The 27,584-nt window shown below is 40.7% G+C and overlaps 2 long non-coding RNA genes across 5 annotated transcripts in view; one reads left to right on the top strand and one right to left on the bottom strand.

Annotated features, from left to right (window-relative positions):
* The window catches only part of LOC132534282 (uncharacterized), a 194,095-nt gene that overhangs the window by 123,740 nt on the left and 42,771 nt on the right, over positions 1-27,584 (bottom strand). For all 4 annotated transcript variants that reach the window (XR_009546007.1, XR_009546004.1, XR_009546005.1 and 1 more), the window contains one exon: positions 15,833-15,995. This is a non-coding gene — a long non-coding RNA (uncharacterized LOC132534282). The remainder of the gene's footprint in view (positions 1-15,832; positions 15,996-27,584) is intronic.
* The window catches only part of LOC132534281 (uncharacterized), a 12,903-nt gene continuing 6,558 nt past the window's right edge, over positions 21,240-27,584 (top strand). The window contains exons 1-2 of the long non-coding RNA XR_009546003.1: positions 21,240-21,404; positions 22,107-22,222. This is a non-coding gene — a long non-coding RNA (uncharacterized LOC132534281). The remainder of the gene's footprint in view (positions 21,405-22,106; positions 22,223-27,584) is intronic.

Genomic DNA, 27,584 nt, shown 5'->3' with positions numbered 1-27,584 from the left:
CTAGTCACACCCTGATTTCCACCACTCTCTTTTCACTCCACCCTCTCTACATCACATCCTGTTTCCACCCTACTGGGCGAGTATAAATACAGCTGCTCTTCTGATTAAACACACTTGGAATTGCTTTCCTACTCCTAGAGTCCCAGAGTCTCTCTCCTGTGACAAGTTCCTGATCCCTCTCCCACACAGCAGCCTAGGTTGGCTCCGGTCAAGTTGTCTCCAACTCAGAGAGCACTTGCTGGAGAAGAAGCACTCTCAGGCTATCCCGGAACCTCTCTCTCTTTTTTTTTAAAATATTTGCTTATGGGAGCTGAGCATTGGTGTACCTGGTAGAGCACACATTACAATGTTCAAGGTCTTGGGTTCAAGCTCCTGTTCCCTACCTGCAGGGAGAAAGTTTCTGTAAGTGGTGAAGCAGTGATGTGGGTGCTTCTCTCTCTCTCTCTCTCTCAAGCTCCCTTTTCCCTTTCAACTTCTCTGTTTCTAGCCAATACATAAATAAAAGTTTTTTTAAGAAAATTAAAAAACAATGCTTATTTGCAACTACTCCTCAGAAGCACTCCAGTGATATTTTGAGAAAAGCCTCTGCTATGGTCAGCAATGGCTACTACAGCTGGGATTTCTTCAAAGTGAGTAGTCTATGAGAAATGTCACTGACTGCAGTGCTGTGGGACTGATAACATAGGTATCTTTCTCAGTAAAGGGACTTAAGGCAGGAAGATACCATAGCCTGCCAAAGTCTACACAAGCCCCACTATGTGTATGTTATGTGTATATTTTTGGAGGTGAGTGGTTCTGATACAGAATTTATGTGAAGACAACAAGGCCACGGATTGAGCAAAGAGAATAATCCATTGTTAAGTTTAGCCACAGCCAGTGAAGTAAACCAAAACCCAACAAAAGCAACAAAACCCTAAACAGACTATTTTGTCTAAAGAAGCAATAACTGAGAATTAGAGGCCAGAAGCTATGAGATTCCTAATGCAAAATTCACAGCTAGCACCTATAATCCAATGAGGACAGCCACTCACTCACTGTAAGACAAGAACTGAAGAAGTCAGAAGATAGCTCACTGGGTACAGTGTGTGTGTGTTGCCCAGGTTTGGGCCTGAGCCCCATGCTGGAGTGCCATGGCACTGGGGAAAGTTCTGCTATGTGGTATCTCTCTTCTTCTCTACTCTTTAACTACCTGAAAAAAAAAAATGAAAAGTTGGCTCAGAATGGTGAAACTGTGGTGGGGGAAGATAGCATAATGGTTATGCAAACAGACTCTCATACCTGAGGCTCCACCAAATCCCAGGCTTAATCCCCTGCACCACCATAAGCCACAGCTGAGCAGTGCTCTGGTTAAAAAATAAACATATAAATAAATAAATAAATAAATAAATAAATAAATAAATAAATATAGAAAGATAGAAAGAAAGAAAGAAAGAAAGAAAGAAAGAAAGAAAGAAAGAAAGAAAGAAAGAAAGAAAGGAGAATGGTGAAACCGTGCACATGAGAGGCCCAGGCAGGACACACACAGAGACAGATACAAACGTAAATCTCATCAAAATACTAGGTATTGGGGGATGAGACGTTGTGCCTCTGTCCCCACAACTGTACTGCTAACCATACCTGCCCCTGACCAGTAAAGTGGTGCATCTATTATACAATTACAAAAATGTGAGGCGGGAAAATGTACAGCACTAAGATTCAGCCTAGTACCTCCAAAATGCTATCTTCTTGTAAACATCAAACAACAAAATAATCAACAAATTTCACAGAATCATCACAACTTTAACTGAATGTCACGAGGGAATCAGAGACGGAAAAATCATTGAGAAAAAAAAAAAAAAAGAAAACTTCTGGAGTCCTATAGACAACTCTTCTTATTACAGTTTAAAAGAAGACACTTTTTTTTTGTCTCTTCTTTAAAAGATGCTCTCACATGAATGATATTTTATGTTAAGTGATCTTAAAATAGTTTCTCTCAGCCTGGACTTCTTCCTACAAATATCTGTCTTCACTTGAAGGAACTGAAGACATCGCCATCACCAGAAGCACTCTGATGAGGGTCACAGTCTTCTACTTCAGCTGAGCAGCAGTGTGCAAAGCCCACACCAGGCAAAAGAACATTTCTCACAAGAATTGGCTGGCTTAGACAAAGAGCTATTTGTGAGACTTGCCTCCTGTGTGAATTGCCCCATAGCAAGACAGATGTTGGAAAGGGAGTTAAAGGAGTATTCTAATCCAGATCCACTTTGGGTAACTTCCTCTGCTTGCTTCTAACACAGCTGCAGAGAATAAAACAAAAAGAGGAAATGAGGACACCCAGACTGAATATTATTATTATTTCTTTCAGCAAAAGCCTCTAGAAAAAAAAAAAAAAACTCATGGGAACCTATGACATCACATAGATGTGTCATCTTCTTTGCAGAGCAGTTCTCCAAATGTAGGATTTATACGATTTCCTAATGCTCACAGTTAATGCTGAAATAGCAGGCAAGGAAATAAGGCATCATTTAGTCTTAGTCCTCCAGGAATTAAAAAGTCACTATTTTCCTAAATTATTTTTCTTTCTAGCCAAAATAATGACAAGATAACCTTTGCTTAAGAGAATGAGACTCACTGGAAAATTCTGAGTTAAGTCTCAGCAACTTGGTGTTTTAATTCCACTTGTGTAAGACTTTTAAGAAACCTTCCTGAATGTACTTTACTCCCCTTGGATTTCACTATCTCCATATTTTAGGGGTGACTGAACTGGATGGTAATTTTATTTTAACCATCCATTTCTAGTATCTGTGGACATGTAAAATTAGTTCATTATTGCCAGTTATTTTTGACCCGGTCTAGAATGCCACCAACGACTGTCCCCACAGCTACTACATGTTACTCATACTCTCCTGATTTTCATTAACACAGGCAGACAGAGAGTTGGTGAAGAGAAGGAAAAGACACCACAGCATCAAAGCTTCCTCCAGGGTGTTGGGGGCCAGACCTGAATCTGAGTCACTCACATCACAAAATTGGTGTACGATCCAGGTCGAGCTCGCTTGCTGGGCCTGCTTGTGTATTTTTCTATAGTATGATGATAGTATTTCTATAGTATTTGTACAGTGGCTGTTGTCTAGTTTGAGCTGGATAATTCAGGGTCATGCATATTGTCTTCACAGAGTAATTTTTTAAATGTTGCATTATATATTTGAAAATGTTCCATTTCTGGGTGGGAGTTGATAGTCTAATTGTTATGAAAAAAGACTCTCCTGCCTGAGGCTCCAAAGTCCCGGCTTCTATCCCCTGGCCTACCATTAAACTCTGGTTAAAAATAAATAAATAAGTAAAAAGGTGGTGGGTGGGACAAAAATAGAAAATATCCCATTTCTGGTGACAAATTATAATGTAGCTGTAGTATGAGTTTTCATTTTTTTCTCTGAAAATTATTAGCAACTACACACATGTCTGGCTTTTGCTAAGTTTATTTATGTAGAAAAGTGGGAACTTAATAGGAATAAACAAGTTTTCTCTTTTTAGATCTCCTAAAGTCCCTATTTATTTTTTATGATTCTCAACTTCTCAGCACAATTCAAAGATTCATATGGCCTTTAAAGAATAATTTTCAGGTGTTATTTACATTTGGTATAAGCTTACAGATACCACTGGGGCTCTCTCTCTCTCTTTTCAGATAGTATCACTTTTAGTGCACTTCCCCCATTGAAAGCTTTCTTGCTGAGGGAATTGAGAAATATATTATCATTTCACCATCTGCAGGGTTAAGAGCATTTAATTAGGGAAACCAAGAATAACCAAGGACATCCATTTGCAAAGCAGCACCTCAGGTAAAAGACCCCCTCCCCAACTCTGCTGCAACTAATGGTTCTGCATCTCATTTTATGCTCACTGCCTCACAGAATTCCCCCTAGAGAGTATGGAATTCAAATCATCTGAACAGATGCTCACAAGATAAGGTACCCTACACACCTATAACAATCGCAAAGAGGGAGATGGAGGCAGCAGGAAAGGAGGAATTTTGAAACTATTAATTCTCATCACACTTTCCCCTGATCCAGTGTCATCTTGGAGACCTCCGTCCTTCCCTCTGCCATCTTTACTGTTCTCCATACGCTATTCTTTCGCCTACCTCTCAGATGCCATAAATAGAAAGTTCAGCTACAGTCATGCAGTTTTAAATACCAAAGTCCATTTTCCCCCTCTTTCACAGTCATGAGATTGATCCCCAGTAGAATGAGGAAAAAAAAAAAAACCTTGTAAACAACGAGTTTTGTTTTTTTTTTAAGGCTATGATTCATCAAGAGGAGCCATTGGCTTTCTCTTGGTCTGAAATACTTCTGTAATAATGCTGGACCCCAAACCCTTACCCTTGGATGTTTTCTCTTTAACTCTGGGGCATCAACTGAACATTCTTAGCTCAGGATGTCATGTTCAACCATATACTAGGTGTCGAACATTGTTTCCCAGTCTTAACCCCAGTCAAAAGCTTCTTTATCTGCTCCTAAACCCCAGAGAACATCTAATTTTCCCCTGGGAAATAGAAAATAAGAAGACTATTCATGGAGGTTGAAATATCCTGCCAATTACCTTGGGGAAATCTGGAAAGGTACTCTCATGACAACAGCAATCCTGCAAATCAACATGCTCTCAATAATGTGATAATGAAGTTGAAAAAGAAAATGTTCTTCCCTAATCATAAGGGATGTGAAACATTTTTCCTATGTCTGTAGACCATTTGAATATCTTCTTTAGAGAACTATCTATTTAGATCTTTTGCCTGCTTCTTGGGTTGGTTTTATTGTTCCTGTGGTTTGGTATTCTTTTTTAGCTTCATGATTTATTAATTTTTTAATTTTATTTTTAATTATTATTATTATTTGCCTACAGGGTTATTGCTGGGGCTCAATGCCTGCACTAAGAATCCACTGCTCCTGGTGGCCGGTTTTCCCATTTTGTTGTTATTATTATTGTTTTCATTGCTGTTGTTGTTGGATAGAACACAGAGAAATTGAGAGAGGAGGGGAGACAGAGAGGGGGACAGACAGACAGACAGACCTGCAGACCTGCTTCACTGCTATGAAGTGACCCCCCTGTAGGTGGGGAGCAGGGGGCTCGAACTGGGGTCCTTGTGCGGGTCCTTGCGCTTCCTGCCATGTGCGTTTGACCTACTGCACTACCTCCCAGCCCGCTTTATCAATTTTTATATCATCTCAGCATATGTGGAGTGTACAAATATTTTATCCCAGTTGATTAGTTGCATTTGTATCACTACTTGAAGTTTCTTTCGATGTGTGGAAGCTCTTTAATCTGATATAGTCACATTTACTTATTCTTTTTTGTGATTTTTTTATTATAGGGGAATTAATGTTTTACATTCAACAGTAAGTACAATAGTTTGTACATGCATAACATTCCCCATTTTCCCATATAACAATACAACCCCCACTAGGTCCTCTGAATCCTTCTTGGACCTGTATTCTCCCCACCCACCCACCCCAGAGTCTTTTACTTTGGTGCGATATGCCAATTCCATTTTTAAAAAATATTTATTTATTTTCCCTTTTGTTGCCTTTGTTGTTTAACATTGTTGTGGTTATTGATGTCATTGTTGTTGGATAGGACAGAGAGAAATGGAGAGAGGAGGGGAAGACAGAGAGGGGAAGAGAAAGACAGACACCTGCAGACCTGCTTCACCACCTGTGAAGCGACTCCCCTGCAGGTGGGGAGCCAGGGGGCTCGAACCGGGATCCTTACGCCGGTCCTTGCGCCACATGTACTTAACCCACAGCGCTACCACCCGACTCCCACATTTACTTATTCTTTCTTTAGTTTCCCTTGCTCTGGCGTTGAGTCTCCAGATGTATTCTTGATATTAATATCTTGAACTCTTACATTTGTATTTTCCTGTGTTTACTTTATAATCTCAGGTTTAGTGTCTAAGTCTCTAAGTCTTTAATCTGCTTGGCTTGGTGTATGGTGTTACATGGTGACCTACCTTCATTAAAAAAAAAAAAAATCTGCTAATATGTCCTTCAAGGACACATGTTTATGTCTTGTGATATAAACTGCTATGTAAAAATAATCTCCCTGCATTAAAGCTAGTTGTTTTTAAGTGAGCAGTGCTGCAGTGATTTCAAGGAACAATGCCTTTGAGAGCTTTGTCTCTCTATACTTTCCAGTGGGTATCAGTAGCTCATGAAAAGCAACCACAGTCTACTAAGGAAATGTTCCACGAATCCCATTTCCGCACATTGTTTTCCTTCCTTCCGTCTCCCAAATTAACTTTCAAATATATTCTTGTTTACAAGACAATAATAACCTGTAATCTTTATTGTGGAGCTTGAAAAGAAATTTTAAGAGCCCAAATAGCCATCTATCCTTCATCTTTTGTGTGTGTGTGTGTGTGTGTGTGTGTATGAAACATTGACAAAACCATAGGATAAGAGGGGTACAACTCCACACAGTTCCCACCACCAGAACTCTGTATCCCATCCCCTCCCCTGATAGCTTTCCTATTCTTTATCCCTCTGGGAGTATGGACTCAGGGTCATTGTGGGATGCAGAAGGTGGAAGGTCTGGCTTCTGTAATTGCTTCCCTGACGAACATGGGCGTTGACAGGTCGATCCATACTCCCAGCCTGTCTCTCTCTTTCCCTAGTGGGGTGAGGCTCTGGGGAAGCTGAGCTCCAGGACACATTGGTGGGGTTGTGTATCCAGGGAAATCTGGTCTTTTTTTAACCTGAGCTCTGGCTTATGGTGATGTGGCAGACTGAGTTTGGAATGTTGGAGCCTCAGCATGACAGTCTTTTTGCATAATCATTATGCAATCTGCCCCTACTCCCGGGTTACTGTTGGGGCTTGGTGCCAGCACTACAAAGCCACTTCTCCTGGTGGCCACTTCTTTCCTTTTCTCCTCCTCCTCCTTTTTTTTCTAAAACTGGATAAGAGAGAGAGGGAAATTGAGAAGGAAGCGAGAAAAAGAGAGAGAGATGTAGAGAGACACCTACAGTCTTGCTTCCCTGCTCATGAAGCTTTTCCCCTAGCAGGTGGCAAGTGGGGGCTTGATCCTGGACCTTTGTGCATGGCGACAAAACGTCACCCAGCCCGCTATCCTCCATCTTATTCCGTATCACATTATTTTACCGGTGAAACCATGCTTTCAACTACACTAGCTTCCCCCCCTTCAGCTACAGCAGCCCAGCATTTGTCTCAAGATAGCTGTTCCTCATCTGTCTTATCTGGCTTTCAGAACCCCAATGGTAGACTTGGCTGTGTGACTACATGGGGTAAAGTCATTCAGGCGTATCTTGTCAAACTCATCATATCCCTGCAATTTCACGAAACAAAAACTTCCCTCTTGCATTCTTAGGATTACCACACTCCTGTGAGTTGTAGAATTCAACACATAATATCACATTCTTTAAACTGAGGGACTGTTTCAACAAAATTCCCATCATTTTAAAATAGTGAAACATAAAAATTATGTACACTCCTAGCAAAATGTAGACATATAAATCAGTAGTTAATTAATATGAGAGGGGGAAATCAATTGTATGTCTCAAAGTTTCTCAAAAGACAAACTGAATCTTTTTAATATATAGGCTGTGTATTTGATATGCGGACTCTCTCAAAAGCCTAGACCAAGTAGATTAGAAGCATCCAATAGCACAGCTATATACAAGATACTGGGTACTGTACAGCAAACCATAACAAAGGGACTTTTCAAAGTTAACCCAATTAACAAATAATGTGATGATAATATTAACTATCAATTGTCTTTTTGAACCCTAAGACAGCAGGAACCTCACATCTTCACTATAGAGCCCCTACTTCCCCCAGTCCTGGAACCCTTGGATAGGGCCCACTTTCCCGTATGCATCTCCCAATCCAAACCAAATTAATATTGCATCCGCCGATCACAACCTAACCAAAGCAACGATTGCCATCTCAACATGCTTCACCTCAGACTGTATCCAGAGACTTCACGTGTGGAATGACAACCCTTCAGCTTCATTACTCGGGTGAGACCTTTCCTTTTATAGTACACTCTAATTTCATCTCAGGTAGTTCACTTTCTAACAGAGTCCCATAACCTAGATATACACCAGTTTCTGTGAGAGAGAGCTTATGTGCACACGTATCCATAAACTACTACAAAATATATACCTGAAAGCAGAAGTACACTAGAGTGTGCAGTGAGTACCTCCCTAACACTTCCTCTCCACTATTCCAAGCTTGGGATCCATGATTGCTCAACAAATTGTTTGACTTCATATGTTAACTCTCTTTTCAATCACCAGGTTCCAGATGCCACCAGGATGCTGGCCAGGCTTCCCTGGATTGAAGACCCCACCAATGTGTCCTGGAGCTCAGCTTCCCCAGAGACACACCTTACTAGGGAAAGAGAGAGGCAGACTGGAAGTATGGACTGACCAGTCAACGCCCATGTTCAGTGGGGAAGCAATTACAGAAGCCAGACCTTCTACCTTCTGCAACCCTCAGTGACCCTGGGTCCATGCTCCCAGAGGGCTAGAAAATGGGAAAGCTATCAGGGGAGGGGGTGGGTTATGGGGATTGGGTGGTGGGAATTGTGTGGAGTTGTACCCCTCCTACCTTATGTTTTTGTTCATTAATCCTTTCTTAAATAAAAAATTTAAAAAAAAAAATGAACCAAGGAAGAGAATGTTGGCTCACATCACTTATACTCTATTTCAAGGTGGAAAATTCATAGGAAAGGAAGAGAAAATCTTTTCTGCCCATGCTGGGATCTGGGGGCAAGAGGGTATGAGACAGCATAAAAATCACATTTCCTCTAGCCATCCAGAAAACATCTTTGTTTACCATGTAGTGTAGTGTTGCCAAGGCAACACCAGCCACTTAGGACATCCCATTGAGATGGCTATCACAGGCACCAGAGCACTGTTGTTTAAATGTTACACTGATTCTTGTCTGTCTCTGCCTGACCTGTTCTCTGAGAGAGAATCAGTAAGATCCGCGGTAGCCAGACTATAATCCCCCCCAAAACAACAAAGATATCTGAAGGACCTAGTTCATGTAGCCATGACCAGAGTGTGCATGAGGTGAGGGTGGGAGGCGGCACTGAGGAAATGGCCCTGAGCTGAATGTAGTTCTCTCTGAGGGGAGACTGGATTGACATGCTCTCTGCATACAGTCTTAAATATTTTGAGATTTGTTTGGAAATGCCTGGCAGGTTTTTGAGTAGCAAAATGCTCAGGTCTTCACTTGGCTTTCTGAGGAAAATTTGGTTTCAGCATGAGAGAGAACACAGATAGCAGGCCTGTGAACAAGCCGGCATGCTGGCTAATTGCAATTTCCAGACAGGAAAGCAGTGCAGTGTGTGCTAGCAAGGGGATGACACACAGAGCTCTGCTTCACAGAGTCTCAGTACAGACCCAGGAAGTGGGGACTTTTAAGAAGAGAGAGACAGACAGACAGACAGACAGACAGAGAGAAGGAAAGGAAAACTGTGATGCAGAATCGTCGAGAAAAGTTAACTAAATGACAGATAACTAAGAAATAATAAAGAAAATTATTATGGAGGACATGGTGGACTGACAGGTGGCTCACCCAGTACAACACACAAGTTACTGTGTGTGAGGACCTGGGTGCAAACCCCGTCACCACATAGGCATTTCATGGATGGCACAGTAGAAATCTCCATAGATGGCAATTTGTGGTGTTGTGGTATCTCTCCTTCTTTATTCCTTTTTCTTTCTCTAGTTGAAAAACAAAGAATTAAAGAGTTCCCAGAGGGCAGTGTCCAAGGACCTGGCATTGCCAAAAACCCCAAAACAAATACGCTTTCAAGAAGTAATAAATTAAATAGTCTAGTGAAGCAAAAGGCTAGACAGTAATTGACACAGAAAAAATGACTATTAATTGATGTTTCTAAGAGAAAAGCCAAAAGATGTATTTTAAGTAGTCAATGATATTTTGTGATGTTCTTATCAGCTCTGACTTCTATGTAAGCAGTAGTAAAGTCTCCTTGATTATATTCCATACAATTGGTTCTCAAAATTTAAATGTAAGATCTTACATTTGGCTTATATAATTACATTATTTGAAAATGCTACATCACTCATATCAGTCTAATGTTACAGGTGCTAAAATGTTTTATTCCACTCACCTCATGACTCACATATTTTTACTTCCTTTCCGGAAGTCATAAGACTAATAAAGATTTAAGTAAAGCATAAGAACATGGAGAATGTTTGCCAGTTCCCATAACAAACAGAGCACAAAGAGTTTATTGGATATATTTTGTGAGAACCCATAGGGTATGCTAAGAAGCAAGATGTAGAACACGAGAACAAAAAAAGAGTTAAAGGTGACTTAATAACAGGCTGGGGAGACAGCTGAGTGATTATGCAAAAGATTCTCATAAAGGCTCTAAAGTCTCATAAAGGCTCTAAAGTCTCAGGTTCAGTCCTCAGCACCACCATATGCCTGAGCTGAGCAGCACTCTCTTTTTCTTATTAAAAGATTAAATAAAAATTTTTTAAAAAGATGAATTAATAATTATAACTGTCTTCTAGCCTGAAAAACTGGAAGAAAAAATTGCCCTCCATATTAGATAAGAAATATTTCCAGTGAGAAAGAAGTCAGTTGTATTTGTGAGGATGCCAGTTTGGAGACGAGTGTTTTATTTAAAGGCTGACCTGTGTCTGTAATCCAAATGAATAGCTTACATGGGGTTAAATGGGCGGTTCAGGAGGGAGAGACCAACATATAAATAGCTCATAAACAGGGTGCAGCAACATCAGGCGAGGGCCAAAAAGTATAGTTTCAACTGACATTTACTGAAGCCTTACTGCTTCAAACTGTTTAGGGTACCTACCTGAGCTAGTCATCTATCTCTCAAAACAATATTCTCCAATCAGGTAAATATTTCAGTTATCATTTATGAATAGAAAATAATAATCCCAAAAGCAAAAAAGAGCCTAAGTAATGTGTTCTAAGTTACGTTACTAGTAAATGACAACATAGATTTCAATCCCAGCAGTCTCTATCTTAATTAACCTTTTGTTGCCTCTGATGACGTGAGTTGATCTTACCCACGGGAAATGATTTAGCTGAATTGATAAAAGTAGCACATATAAAACAGCAGCGACAACAACGGAAATAAGCATTGCCATTGCCTGGCACTGGCTATGAGGCAAAGGAACTTGGAGTATGAGCGAACTTCAAAGTAACAGGGCACAACAGTGATCAACTGCTTCACTGTGATTACATTACAGGCTAGAAATATGAGAGAATTTAACAGATTCCACAGATACCTTTTTATCGCCATAGATTATCTTAGCCATGGGTTTTATTAAGTTTATAATGGCTAATCATTTAGATATTGTGCACACCTTGCCCTACTGGCTAGCACTTTTGTAAAAATTTCTCTGTCATTTAGTCTTTTGTAATCACCTCTCATCAAACAGCAGTAAAAAGTGATACTAAAAGGTCCATTTCATTAGTCTCTTGTCTTCCAACTAGACACTTAAAGTCTGTGTTCCCTTTATTATACACAGTAGGCAGGGAGTTAGGAACTCTGTGGGAATTTTGATGAATTCAGATATTAATCAAGGACTGAAATGTGGGAGTGATAGCTGACTTATATCATTGCACCAAGGTTTGCAAACTGTGCCAAATTGTGATAATTAATGTCCTATTAATTTATACAAAATTGTTTTTCCTAACTACCAGATAAAGCATTTCTACCTTTCCTATGGAAAGATAATCATATATCTCTGACCCTTGCTGTTCAATATAGCCATTGCTATCAGTGCTAAAGGTTGTGTTATATAAAAAAAAAAAATCTCCAGAAATATTTATCCAACCCAAAGACACAACTGCATGATGTAGTGTCTACTACAACAGCAATGTTTACACTGTCTTGTAGATCAGAGTTTAACGTGGCTATGAGTCCAATTCGGCCCCTCCATGACCATGAATTAGTAATAGCTTTTTAAATCCTTATTTATTGTTATTTCTTTACTAGCGGATTGATAGTTTACAGTCAATAGTAAAGCACAATAGTTTGTACACGTGTAACACGTCCACATAACAATACAACCTCCAGCAGGTCCTCCTCTGCCATCATGTTCTAGGACCTGAAACCCCACCCACCCCAGATACTTTTTTTTAATTTATTTTTTATTTAAGAAAGGATAAATTAACAAAACCATAGGGTAGGAGGGGTACAACTCCACACAATTCCCACCACCCAATCTCCATATCCCATCCCCTCCCCAATAGCTTTTCCACTCTCTAGCCCTCTGGGAGCATGGACCCAGGGTCGTTGAGGGTTGCAGAAGGTGGAAGGTCTGGCTTCTGTAACTGCTTCCCTGCTGAACATGGACGTTGACTGGTCGGTCCATGCCCCCAGTCTGCCTCTCTCTTTCCCTAGTAGGGTGGGTCTCTGGGGAAGCGGAGCTCCAGGACACATGGGCTTCCCTGGACTGAAGAGACTTTTTATTTTGGTGCTATACACTAACTCTAGTTCACGGTCTGCTTAGAGTTTTCCCTTCTGATCTTGTTTTTCAGCTTCTATCTATGAGTGAGTTCATCCCATATTCATTCTTTTATTTCTAACTTATCTCAATATGATATCTTGAAGCTCCCTCCAAGATGGGGTAAAAAAAAGGTGAATTCACCATTTTTAATAGCTGAGTAGTATTCCATTGTGTATATAGACCACAATATGCTCAGCATTCTGTTGTTGTTGGACACCTGAGTTGCTTCCAGGTTTTGGCTATTACAGATTGTGCTGCTATGCACACAAATCTTTTTTGGATGGGTGTGCTTGGTTCCTTTAGGATCTATCCCCAGGAGAGGAATTGCAGGATCATAGGGTAGGTCCATTTCTAGTGTTCTGAGAGTTCTCCAGACTGTTCTCCACAGGGGTTGGACTAATTTTTATTTGCACCAACAGTGCAGGAGGGTTACTATGTCCCCATAACTTCTCAGGTTATCTGTTGCTGCTACCTTTTCTGATGTATGACATTCTCATAGGCATGAAGTGGTATCTCATTGTTGTCTTTATTTGCATTTCTCTGATAACCAATGACTTGGAGCTTTTTGTTGATACATTTATTAACCTTTCAGATATCTTCTATGGAGAATATTCTGTTCATATACTTTCCTCATTTTTGGATGGGGTTTTCTTGTTGCTGAGTTTTGTGAGCTCTTTATATATTTTGGTTATTAGCCACTTCTCTGATATATGGCATGTAAAGATCTTCTCCCATTCGGCCAAGTTGAAACAGTGGGGTATTGAAATCCCCTACTATGACTGTGTTGCTGATAATATATCGCTGTAGCCCTTTCAGTAGATGTTTGTTATATTTAGATGGTCTTTCATTGGGTGCATAGATCTTAATAATCATTAAGTCCTCTTGACTGACTAATCCTTAGAACATTAAGTAATGTCCATCCTGGGGGCTGGGTGGTAGTGCAGTGGGTAAGTGCATGTGGCACAAAGCACAAGGACCAGCATAAGGATCTCGGTTCAAGCCCCCAGCTCCCCACCTACAGAAGAGTCACTTCACGAGCAGTGAAGCAGGTCTGCAGGTGTCTTTCTCTTCCCTTCTCTATCTTTCCCTCCCCTCTCTATTTCTCTCTCTGTCCTATCCAACAACAACAGCAATGACAATAATAATAGTAACAACAACAATGATAAACAACAAAGGCAACAAAGAGGAAAAAATGGCCTCCAGGAGCAGTGGATTCATAGTGCAGGCACGGAGCCCCAGCGGTAACCCTGGAGGCAAAAAATAAATAAATAAATAAATAAATAATGTCCATCCTATATTTTTAATTTTATTTTATTTATTTTAAAGTCTGTCATTTCAGATATAAAAATAGCTGTTCTTGTCCTCTTTTGTAGTCCATTGACTTGCATGATGGTTTTCACTTTTAGTCTGTGTTTGTCTTCTTGAGTTAGATGGGATTCCTGCAGACAACATATGGTTGGGTTGTATTTTTTACTGACCCATCTTCTTACTCGGTGCCTTTTAATAGGTGAATTCAGGACACTGACATTTATTTATATCGTAGAATGAAGATATTTTAATGCTATTACTGTAAACTTTTAGAGTATATATACTCTGATATATGATATCTCTATGGTAATGTTGTGATTGTTTATATGAGACCTTTCAGAACTTCTGGCCGGGCAAACTTGGTTATAGTTGATTCCTTCGACTAGTTGCTTGTCTGAGAAGGTTTTTATGCCTCCATCGAGTCTGAATGGCAGTCTAGCAGGATACAGTAGTCTTGGTTGAAAGGCTTTCACATTGAGTGCTCAATATGTATCTTGCCATTCTCTTCTGGCCTGTAGTGTTTGTGTAGAGAAGTCTGCTACTAACATTATGGGTTTTCCTCTGTAAATGAATCTTTGTTTTTCTCTTCCAGCACTCAAGATCCTTTCTTAATCCTTATTTCTTTTCATTCTAAATATGATGTGTCTTGATGTCTTTAAGTCTGAGTTAATTCTGTTTGGGCCTATTTTGGCTTCTTGAATCTCTGTCTTTTATGTCTAGAGTAGGAAAGTTCTCAGCTTTTATGTCCTATAGAATGCTTTCTTCCCCTCTCTTTATATCTTCTTTTGGTAAGCCAATAATGTGTATGTTACTTCTTTTGAAGTCATCACATGTCTCTCTCGTTGTTTTCAGTATCCCTTAATCTATTTTAGAGATGTTACTTCTTTCTTAGTTTTCTCTAACTCATCTTTCAATTTTTCTAAGTCATTTCTATTTCTATTTTCACTTTGATTTTTTCCCCTGCCTCACTTATACTGTTCTCTCTCCCTTCTGTCGTCTTCTGAAGCTCAACTATTTTGTTACTCTGTTTATATTGTTCATCTAGTTGTGCTCTTAGCTCAGCTATTTCTGTTTTTAGATCTCTAAACCTTGGGGGACTTTTATCTGAGCTTTTGTCCTGATTCGTTTCTTCAATATTTCCTCTTGGTTTAACTGTTGTGTATGTTGTGTTATAAGGTCCCTCTATCAGTACTTTTCAATCCACTAGTAACACTTGTCTGGATTGAGTTGTGTTAAGTAAGGTAGTAAGAGTTCCCAGTTGTGGAAATTAACAGTTGTTTCAAAGTTATCTCAATCCCTAAAGTGAAGCACAGTAGCCATTCATCCTTCTTATGTTCTTATGTCCTTCTCTGCAGGCTATGGGAGCCTGAGGGATTTTTAACTGTAAAAACTTACTGTTTTTTAGCTTAATCACTCACTCCTGACCAAGAGATCAAATAGCGTGGGGGAAAGATAGCCCAATGGCTATGCAAAGAGACTTGCACACCCTAAGGGCCCAAAGCCCTGAGCCCAATTCCATGCTCTGCCAGCAGTCAAAGCTGAAAGTGGGCAGCAGTCCTTGTCCCCATGAGTTTATAAACAAATCTTGCTTACTCTGTGGGTTCTGAAGCAATTATTTACCATGTCTTCCAATTCACCAGGAGAACAATCTGGAAAGGCTCCCACTATACAGCCCCACCTCCAGACCAAAGGGAGTGTAGACCTTCTCCTGAGTCTACACTGGTCATTTCTCTGCACGCAGATGTCAGCACAGGACCCTCCTGCTGCTGTTCCAGCCTCCAAGAGACAGTAGCAATGGAGACTCATAGTTGCAATTGGTGAAACTTATGGTTTTTCTCCTCCCTTCAGCAGTTTTTTGTTGAGAAAACTCAGACCGGAGGTGCTGCCTCAACTGGCAAACTGTCAGACTGTTACCAGCTGCTCCCGAGTAGAGTAGATACGGACTTTTAGCCCCAGGAATCTATCCTTAATCTCCTCTCTGCCCATGAGCCATCAGTGTTTGCACTCACCCATGACTTGGTGGGTTTCCAAAGTAATTTTAGTCCTGTCTTGGTGTGTTCTCAGGTGATCTTCTTTGTTATTCCTAGTCGACCCGGATAGTGAAATGTAGCTGCTGCGACCCTGTAGCCCTGCCTCCAGAAGTCTCTGACCAGATTTTCCATTTCTAAATGGCTGGAAAAAAAGTCAGAAGAAAAATATTTTATGGCATGGGAAATTATAATAAATTCACATTTCCATATTCATAAAATTAAGTTTCATTGGGACATTTTCATTCAATTACATTTAGTTGTAAGCACTGGACCTGAGGAGCCTATCTTGGCTTCCCCAGAAACCCTGCCAGTTAGTTCCAGGAAAATTCTTTCCCCACTAGAGTATGCAGTACACTCATGAAATACCCTTGGACAAGAGGGTGTGGTGGATGGAGGAGGAGCTAGATGCTTCCCCCAAAATGCTTGCTTGTTCCTCAAAAAAGTGGTTTTAAAAATAATTGCCTAAATTAGCTTCTTTACCCTGCTTTCTTGAAGAAGTTATGGTTTTTACCTTTATAAATAGTTGTGGAACAATGGCTACTGCTGCCCTCTGAACCAGCATTTTGTCTGGGATGCAGCCCCTAGCCGAGAAATAAGGACTCTCAAAATCTGGACCTCGGTTTCAAGTTGTCTTCTTTGCCTCTACCCTACAAATGGTCTATGGCTATTGTACTGTGCAACAGTAGAGTTGAAGTGAAGGAGAGACATGTATCCTACAAATGATGCTAATATATAAAAAACTTTCGGGAGTCAGGCAATAGCGCAGCGGGTTAAGCACATGTGGCACCAAGTGCGAGGACCGGCAGAAGGATCCCAGTTAGAGTCCCCGGCTCCCCACCTGCAGGGGAGTCACTTCACAGGTGGTGAAGCAGGTCTGTAGGTGTCTATCTTTCTCTCCCCCTCTCTGTCTTCCCTTCCGCTCCCCATTTCTCTCTGTCCTATCCAACAACAGTGACATCAATAACAACAACAATAAAACAACAAGGGCAACAACAACAAAAAAACCACTTTCCATTCACTGCTTTATATAACTGAAAAATGTCAGTCATAACATACTTTGAAATATAGAACAGTTGTTTAGTAGTTCTGTCTTTGAATATCAAAGCTGTAAGTGGCAGAGCTTAGTTGAAGGAAGAGGACAAGTTTTAATCAATGAGCTACAAAACAAAATAGTACTGATGCAAGACAAGTCAACATTAAAAGAAAAATCTTTGGGCAGGAATGACTGCATAATGCTTATGCAAAAAAAACTCTCATACTTAGGCTCTGAAGTCCTAGGTTCAATCCACGATGCCACCATAAGCCACAGCTGAGTAATGCTCTAATCTCTCTCTCTCTCTTTCTCTCTCTTTCTCCCTCACCCTCTCTCTCCCCCTTCTCTCTTTCTCTCATTAAAATAAAGCAAAGAAGTATTAAAATAATCTTTCTCTAGTAGCAATCCTAGGAAATGATCAGACCAGAGTTAGCATTTGGCTGCTTTTCAGTAACTTTCCATTCTTCCTCAAGACAGTTCATCCCTAAATGCTCCCCTCTGGAGAATCCCTCAGCTCTACAATTACATCATTGTTGGACTTTTTTTTCTTTGTTCTTGTTTCTTTTATTTTTTTTGTAAAAGAATGTGAAGGATAGAATTTTATGATCTAAAGATAGAGTTCTTGAACTTAACAAGTTAAGATGACTATTTTCCAGTTACATAAGGTTTTGATACATCATAATATTTATATAATATTTTATTGTTATATAAATATACATTATAATAGTTATATAATATTTGTCATCTTCACAATTTATATTGCCAAGTTAACTAAGTATATTATTTTTTATCTGAAATAAAGAAATCAATGTCCAGAGAGAGCATCATTGCTATGTAATGGGGGAATAAAAGACAGTGGGCTTAGAATTAAAATCTCTCATCTTTTTTTTCACTCAACTCCCTTAACCACAGTGTTTCATATCTGCAGAAGTGAGAACTCTTGGTTATCTAACCTCACTGGGAAATTGGAAGAGTATTAAGATGTATATGAGGGTTGGATAAAGCTATACCTGGTAGAAAGCAAATATTACAGTGCCCAAGGACCTAGGTTCAAGCTCCTGGTCCCCACTCAAAGTGGAGAAGCTTCACTGGCAGTCAAAAAGTGCTGTAGGTCTCTCTTTGTCTCCCTTTCTACCTCCTCCCTACCCTCCATTTCTCTCTGTCTCTATCAATAAATGAGATGTATATGAGCATGCTCTAAAAACGCCACAAAATGCATCATTAAAAAAAATAATAAAAAGAAGAAAAAAAAAAAAAGGCAAGTGATTTGCTTAGACCATGTAATTCTTAGATGTAACTGGTGAGATTTCCCTGCTGTTCATCCCTGGTACATTCAATTAGTTATGATTAGTAGAGTTAAAATGAAAATCATTTGATGAAAGATCCCATGCCATCAAATGCTTTAAGATTAGGAGAAATTTCAAACCAGTAAGAACTCCTGACCCCCATCTGCCTTGCATTCATCTATCTCCACCAACAAGGAGAGAGAGAGACAATAGCTTTACACCCTCCATAACAAACCCTATCAATTCAACATTTTGTTTGACAACAGCCCCGCTGATACCACAAGTCTTCCAGATGCCACTCAATCTGTGTACTTTTTAAATAAACTGCACAATTTACTCTGCTGAGTAACATAATTGATACAATAACTACATCTTTGAACTTCTGTGAGTTGTTTGTGTTCTTCATTACTTGCCTCAGTGCACTTACTAAATAAACTCAGAGTGAACAATAAGCCTAAAAACAGCACAAAGATGGTGTGTCGGAAGCAGCAGGAAACACACATTCCCACCTCCCAGGATCTGGCTGGTCTGTCCCTGGAGATGGAGACGATTCCAAGCACTGCATCTGTACTTCACATGCAATAGGCTGATTTAGCTTGTTTGCTTTCCAGTGAAGGAAGAGCCTTGAATATGCTTGATTTGAGACAGAAGCCAGAGATGGGGCGGGGGGTGGGGGGGAGAGGTTCAGTTGAGGATTTACCTATTTTTCTAATCACTGACACTTTTTGCATGCTTTGTTAAAAAGTGGAAGTTCAATTTGAAAACTTCTTTTCCCTCAGGCAGTTAGACCCAGACTTTAAAAATAGCACCACATTCCCTGGGACTTCTGAGGCTTGTTTATGTTCTCTTAGCCTCTGAGAGCAGAGGAGGTAGGCACCCCACCAGTCCCACAGACTCTGCCCAAGGTTTATGCAACTTCCTCCCTGTTGGAAAGGTGCTTTCTGAACCTCATTTGACAGGAGATAAAAGATTCCAACAAGGGTTTATATTTCTAGGCTTCTAAGATCTAAGCAAAAAATAATTTATTCACCAAATAAATATGTATTGAGCACAGGAATAATCTGTGCTCTGGGGATGAAAAATGAAAAGAATAGACAAAGTCTCTGTCCCCATGACACTCATATTTATGGAGGAAGGCAGGGAGAGATAAACAGTAAACAGAGCATCTCATATAATAGGTTTCATCATAGGCTGTGTACAGTGCAACAGATTACTGTGAACTAATGGAGAGAAAAAATTAATGTGAGAAGAGAGCAGAGTGGCAGATGGAGACGACAATACTATCTTACACAGAGTACTAAGGCCAACATCAGTAGTACTGCCCAGTACTACTGAATCTCTTGGGGGTTATGTTACTTCACATTTTAAAAACTGAGTAGGAATGACCCAGTAGCTCACCTGGGCAGTACACCTGCTCTGTCATGCAAACAACTCAGGTTTGAGTCCAGTTTCCATTGAAGGAGCTTTAGTGTTTGGGTCTATATCTCTCCCTCTACCTCTCTTATCTCTATCTTTCTATCAACTCTAACTCTATCTCTGTCTCTATCTCTATCTGATAAAGTCAGCCTGGAGCAGAGTAGTTCCAGTAATAACAACAACAACAACAACAAAAAATAAATTAGTTAATTTTTTAATTGACCTCTCTCTCTCTCTCTCTCTTTTTCTCTCTCTCCTGCACTACCCCATCCCTTTCAGTGTCTCCTGATAATTAATCAGTCAATCAAAAAAAGAAAATTTTTGAGAATTTAATACCCCAAGGAGTTCAGGCTTGAGAGAACCCCTACTCTTTAGTGTGCTTTTATCAATAGGAGCACTTGCAGAATCTCACAGTGAGAACTTTCTAGTACCATCAGCTAGTAGGAAGGATAAAGGACCCATTCTGCAATACCCAGAGAACTCTTTCTAACCAATGAGGTATGACCTTAAGGGAAACCATTTCACCAGAGCTCATTTGACATGCATTTTAGAAGAATTTAATTGATATGGAAAAGGGGAAACATCCAACTCTAACGCACTTTGACCTTCCTGTTTCAACTAAGAGTAAGAGGGGAAATAAAACACCTCCGACAGAGTCACAGGCCAGTAGCACAGCTATAGGGTCACGAGAAGACTGAAACCAAAGCTTCGGGTTCCTTTTGTCATCGTGTGGTGTCAGTGCCATATGCCAATTTTTTTTCAGACAAAGATGTTTCAGGGGGATAAGACTCGGGTGTTTTCCCCAGAGTATCTGGTTCATCCTGATGTGTACCACAAAGAAGGGGAAAGGCTGTGATCTTGTATCACATATTTCATTCAGGGAAATGAAAATATATGTGGAGATACAGACAGGTCATCTGGACAAAATGACTCGTTGATAAAGTTGGACTCTTGTATCCCTACCTGTTTACCTGGAATGAATTGCTAATTGGTCTGTTTCAATTACTTGACTTTTCTATTTGTTCTATTCTCCAGGTGAGACTTTCTGAGGCCTCTGCCTTCTTCTTCCTTTGTAAGCCATGCCTGCATATATTATTGCACTTCCCGTTGCTCTCAAATGCCCTTCCTTTTTTGTGGGGTAAACAAATGACAAGACTTCCTCTTCTGGTGCCCTCCAATTATTTTTCTTGTCAGTGATGGAACCAAAACCAAAACAGTCCAGGTAACGAAAGTCCTCAGATAAGTCTATGACGCCTGTATCTCACTCTAATTTTGCCCTCGGTAAATATATCTATGTATATAATACACAGGTAGATAGATGGACTGAAGCTTCTCTTATGCATAGTACTTACGCCCATGTGGCATGCCGGTGACTTGAACCTATGACAAGACAGGCATGTTCTCTGTCTGGTGAATTAGATTACCAGCCCAAGACACAGAATTAGAGAATGCTGTTGTTATGGCTTACTCCTAAACTGCTACCTTTGCATCATGACCCTAAAAAATTAAGATATGTAACTTTATATAGAAGACTACAATTCCCAGAATTCTTGGTGCCAAACAGTAAAGAAAACAAACAAACAAATAAACAACAACAAAAACAAGAGTCCAACAAAGGAAGGATGCAAGGCGAATGATTGAACAGGAGAGGACCTGTCATCAAACCTTTGACTGTGGGTCAAAACTATCAGGAGACAGAGGAAGAAGGGGGAGGAAGCAGCAGCAGAGCTGGAACTCAGAGCAAAGAGCTGAGCTGAGCTGAGCTGAACAGGACACATGAGAGCTGGACCAGCAAGGAGAAAAACAATGACAGGAGGTGTGTGGGGGGCGGAGGGAGGGAGAGGGGCTAGTCATCGTGAATATTACCTTTCTAAGTTTTTTTTTTTTACTCTTTATAATACAAGGTAATTAAACCCCATTTTCATACAGTTAGTTAATATATTGGTTGCATGGTAGTCCTAACAGGAAATAGCTTTAAATTACTGACTTGATACAAACAGAGGCAAGAATCACGTATTTATTTGGGGGGAATAAAGTCTCCTTGTAAGACTTCTGTGACCCACATAGGTTACTACAACACCAACAGGGCTCCTGCATAATGGGAATGAGTACACTGGAGAGGACTGCATGTCTGAGGCGTTCATTGAGAAGGAGTCTGAGTGAAGTCCAAAGATAAATGTCAGAACATAAGTGAAAATTGCAGAGAATATTCAACAGGATAAATCTGTAATCACACACACACACACACACACACCACATACACACACACACACACACACACACACACACACACACACACACACACACACACGTATACCATATAGAAGGTGCTGAAAATCAAGAAAGATAAAGCCGTGTAAGTCAGAGAAACAAATGCAGAGGTTCATAGTTCAGTGCCACAGAAATCCAAACACTGGATAAACAGCTTTCTGCATGAGGGCAAATACTTGCTTATTGTCCTTTGACCCCTCAATGGAAGCAGAAGCTTCCTCGAGTCAATCTCTCCCTTTCACCCTAGATTTTCAGGGAGCAGGAGGTGAGCTCACAACACCAGGAGCTGGGTTCCAGGTCAAGCAGGATGAGACCTGGGCTCATTTGGTCTGCTGCTTCCGGGGTCATGACTTCCTGAATGAGGTGAGCCTCTTATGAATTCCCCCCTTGAGCAAAGCCTGAGAAAGGCTCTAACAGTTCTTTATTGTGTTGAAAGGACAAGACCACAGAGCAGAGTAGAATGAATTTTCGGAATCTTTCCTTTTGTTTTCCAATTTTTCTTTTAGAATATTCTTGAGTTTATTCCAATCAAGCAGTTTCAGAACCTCTCATCTCTGTAAGACCGCTCTGTCCCCTTGAGGGCAAGGTTTCACAATGGTAAGAATTCCACTATATCTCTCCAAAAACAAAAGCAAAAAGAGTGGGGTGAAATTATTTCAATGATTAATAAATAAAGCCCACTGGATTTGAGAGAAATACAGATGCAAAGTCTTTAAGACTGAGCAATCCATTTTTTTTTTTACAAGTTTGCTCATTAGACATTTAACACTGTCTTATAAACTTATAAGATGGGAGAGTATGATTTTGTTGTCAATGTCTCAGGTTCATGGGATCTATGCACTCAAGAAAGGGTGACACCACCAAATTCTAGGAAGATAAAGAGAGAGCAAGGCCTTGAGGCTTGATTTACAGGGCAGATTTACTAGAGGCAGCCCTCCCTGGAGAGAGGGGATTGGAGGGAAGAAGACAGAATTCCTGGGAAAAAAAATGAGAGCGTGTCCTCCAGTGAGTTGCCCGTACCAGAGAGAGGCTGGGCCTTTCTAAAGACCTCTATCACCTCTTCAGTCAGGTGGAAGCTTCACAGACTTTGCCCACATTCTCCCAGTCAGCTCCCCATGTGGCCCCTCTAAGGGCTGCATGGGAATCTTGTCTTCTGCACCACTGGGTGTAGGGCAGCATTCTCAACTTCATGAATGTCATCTACTTGACTCACTGGAACATCTCAAATATGGTGTCTTCTCATGAACACGGGGATCAAAGAGGTCTCAGCTTATATGTACACGTCACTGCATCCTCCACCCCGCTGCATGGTAACCACCATAGTTCTCAGAATCCAAATGACAAATTGGTTACTACTTTTTTTTTTGTTTATAAGCTCATTTGGTTTAGTCATCTATATCCCATATATGAGCTAAACCCAGCTAGTATAATCACCTCCAACTTCATCCTCCATTTTGTTCCAAATAGTACAATCTCACCTTTTTTTTTTACTCTCTCTATATATATTCCATAACTTCTTTTTTCAGTCATCTATTTTTCCTTCCTGTTTTTGCCCTTGCTGTTTATTGTCGTCGTTGTTGTTAATGCTGTCATTTTTGGATAGGACAGAGAGAAATAGAGAGAGAAGAGAAAGACAGAGAGGGGGAGAGAAAGACAGACACCTGCAGACCTGCTTCACCGCCTGTGAAGCGACTCCACTGCAGGTGGTGAGCTGGGGGCTTGAACCTGGATCCTTACGCCGGTCCTTGCACTTGGCACCATGTGAGCTTAACCCGCTGCACCACTGCCCGACACCCTATTCAGTCATCTACTGATGAGCATTTAGTTGCTTCCATATTTTGGCTATTGTGGATAGTGCAGCTATGAACACAGAGAGCACATTGGTAACGATGGCTCTGGGGGACAGGAAGCCTGGAACCTCAGTTAGCCGGGACTATCAGAGTCTATAGCTACTTTGTTTTGTGTTATCACATGTTTCTCCATATGGTTGGCAAAGAATTTGAAGGTGGTATGAAGGAAGGAGTAGGGAGGTATTTTTGAGAGCACAAAGGAAGCAGTTTTACATTTGGGAGGAGCTTTAGAAAGGTAACCACACCTGGTTAAAGCAACTAGAAAGACAGGTGATCTCAGTGGCATGATGGGAAGCTAGCTCCAGGTGGGACCAGAATCCGGAATTTAAGAGAAGGAAGAGGACATACAGAGGCCTTCCTCTCCGTGGTAACGATGTATTCTGTCACATTAGCAATCACTAAATCTTAATACTGTTTCTGCATAACTTCTACCTCATGTCTTTGTAATAAAAATGTCTGAACTTTGCACCATGCATGATCATGGAGTCATTTGTGATTCCTCCAAAGCAAAGCCATGACTGGACTCTTCTCCTGGGAGTAAACTGGTTGTCCTGGGAACTTTCCATGGACCTCATCAGTTTTCCCCACAACAAAATGATAAAGGGAACTTTTGAATTAGTGCCTCCACACACTTTGGATCTATGCCTAGGAGTAGTATTCATGACTCATAAGCCGTTTCCACTTTTATTTGTTTAAGAACTCTCCATACTGTTTTCCATAGAGACTTCACCAGTTTGCAGGAGGAATTCATTTAATTCTGAACACTTAGGAGAGAATTTAGCTCTCCCAAGGAGAACATGAAGTTCAATAAAGATAGAAAGAGATGCAAATATGTCTTTCAGGAATGAAAGGAAGATTTCTATTGGGAAAATCCTCTCATAACTTGAAATTAGTTTTCTCTTTCTGACAGATAGCTGCTATATTTTAATACATTCCTTTCAGGTTAACTGAGAAAACTATACTACTACATCACAGCTACTGCCTCCTTATAATTCAGCCCTCAAGACTCATGAAGACATAAAGAAGGGAAGAGAGTGGACTGGATGGTCCTATCTAATTAAAACCCAATACTTAATTAAATACATTCCCTGAAGTAAGCGGGTCTTGGACTAACTTTCTCAGTGGCACCACCTACTCTTTCTCCTACACTGTATCACATTATTTTTCTTGTTGTGAATATAAAGACTCAAATGATTCTATGCGAACTACGTAGGATACTTTTCTCCTGTGGGGTCTCCTGTAATTATGTTATTCGTTTTTCTTACTGAGCATAGTGGATATCTTTGGAATATGTAAGTGATGAATTATAGATCTTGGCGTTAGTTGTATATTCCCATATCTCCTTTGGCCACCGTAGAAATGACATTGTCCATGACCCTGGGTCCGTGCTCCCAGAGGGATGGAAAATGGGAAAGCTATCAGGGGAGGGGGTGGGATATGGAGATTGGGTGGTGGGAATTGTGTGGAGTTCTACCCCTTCTACCCTATGGTTTTGTTAATTAATCCTTTCTTAAATAAAAAAAAAATAAAAATAAAAGAAATGACATTGTCCTTATTTTTCTATCCAATGATAATATTATGCATCTTGAGTTTTCTTCGGATCCATAAGCAGATGTGTTATCCACTGAGCCACTAATAGTGAGCGGAAGTTCTACCTTCCTCTACTGAAGCGGTCAAATCAGCTTAGAAGTGCCAGCACTAGGCTGGGAGTATGGATCGACCTGTCAATGCCCATGTTCAGTGGGGAAGCAATTACAGAAGCCAGATCTTCCCACATCCCACAATGACCCTGGGTCCATACTCCCAGAGGGTTAAAGAATAGGAAAGCTATCAGGGGAGGAATGGGATATGGAGTTCTGGTGGTGGGAATTGTGTGGAGTTGTACCCCTCTTAGCCTATGGTTTTGTCACTGTCTCCTTTTTATTAAAAAAAAAAAGAAGAAGAAGTTCATGCACTTATGAAAGCCTTTGACATCCAGATACTAGTTGGCTAGCGAACATTAATAACCCTGCATCCTTATAATTATTGCCTACTTATCCACACACAAGTCACCTAGATTCAAATGTTGCCAAAAACAAATGTTTTGAAATAACTCTCTGCCACTGACTTTATTCCTATTATAATCTTCATATCCCCCAGATTAATATGAGTTGCCCCCTAATCCAGGGTCGGTGTGTTCCTCTTTCTTTCCCTTAATTTGCCATCACCCTGGTTTTACTTCTCCAAGTCAGACAGAAAGAGAGAGATTAGGGCTGGGTAGAGAGCATAATGGTGATGCAAAGGACTCCCATGCCTGCGGCTCCCAGGTCCCAGCCAGGTTCAATCCCCAGCACCACCATAAACCAGAGTTGACCAGTGCTCTGGTCTTCCACTGTGTCTTTCTCTCTATTTATTTCTCATTAGTATAAATTTTAAAATTAATAAAAATATTTTTGTTATCTTTGCTTATTTGATAGAGATGGTCAGAAGTTGAGAGGAGAGAGACAGAGAGATACTTGAAGCCCTGTTTCACCACTCGTAAAGCTTTCCCCTGCAGGTGCGGAATGGGGGCTTGAACCTGGGTCTTTGTACAGTATAGTATGTGCATGCAACCAGGTGTGTCACCACCTGGCCACATAATAAAAATATTTTTAAAAGAGTTCCTTTAGAGAGAGAGAGAGGGGGGGGGGAACACAACATAGCACAAAAGCGTCCTCCAGTGCAGTGAGGGCTGGGTTCAAATGTGGGTCACAGGCACGGGAAAGCAGTCACCCTCGTAGGTGAACTGCCCTGCCTGCCTTAGTTTTTGTTCCTTTCTCCTTCCTGTAGAATTATCCTGCCAACAGCTCAACAGCTCTGTAATTACATGGTGTTCTTGGTTTGGCTTCCTTAATCCAACTGCTGGCTAAATCTTCTTAGCTGCAAGTGGCACTAGCTATGAAGCTGTATTAAAAAGTACATAGTGAAGTGTGACTAAATCTCCCCCTGCCTCAAATTCTAAAGCAATTATACAACGTGGTGAAAAGAATGACTGTGATTTTAGTTCCCTATGATCTTCCATTTGAGAAAGGGAGACAGAGTCATTAAACTCTATTTTTCTGAGGGGCTTCCTTTGCGATTAGCCTATTCCAACTGATATACTGTGGCCTCCAGAGAAATCAGACATACTCTTCTGTGTGTGCAAGAGACAGACAAGTCTCTGAGCCAGGAGGCAACTTACTTGCCCAATGGAGCACATACCTTATGGAAAAGCCTGGGTTTGAGTCTGGTCACCACATGTGAGTAGCATGGACAGCACCAGAAAATCCCCAGGGATGGCAGAGCTGTGTTGTGGTCCTTTGTCTATCTCTCCTTGCCTCTCTTCCCTATCTTTTTATCCAAAGAGAGATGGAGAGAGAGAGAGAGAGAGAGAGAGAGAGAGAAAGAAGAAGAAGAAGAAGAAGGAGGAGGAGGAGGAGGAGGAGGAGGAGAAGGAGAAGAAGAGAAAGACCTCATTAACCTTTTAGGTAAGATAAGTGCTAACCCATACACAAAGTCCAGGTTAGAGCCCCAACACTACATGGGAGACTATGGCACTGAGCATTAATGCTTCACTGCTGCGATGTTTCTACTTTTCTATCTCTTTTTTTTTAATTATTAGCTTTACTTATTTATTAGATAAAGACAGCCAGAAATCAAGAAGGAAGGGAGCAGCAGAGAGACACCTGTTGTGGTTGTTATTGTTATTGTTTCATCAATCGCAAAGTTCTCCCCCTCCAGGTGGGAGCTGATGGCTCAAACCCGAGTCCTTGTGCATTGTAACATGTGCACTCAACCAGATGCACCACCACCCAGCCCCTCTGCTTTTCTCTTTATCACTCTCTTTATTTGAATTTTAAAAGCCATCCATGGAGTAA

The sequence above is a fragment of the Erinaceus europaeus genome, chromosome 18 (assembly GCF_950295315.1).
Source record: "Erinaceus europaeus chromosome 18, mEriEur2.1, whole genome shotgun sequence".
NCBI lineage: Eukaryota > Metazoa > Chordata > Mammalia > Eulipotyphla > Erinaceidae > Erinaceus > Erinaceus europaeus.
This window is presented reverse-complemented; position numbering and strand designations above follow the sequence as displayed.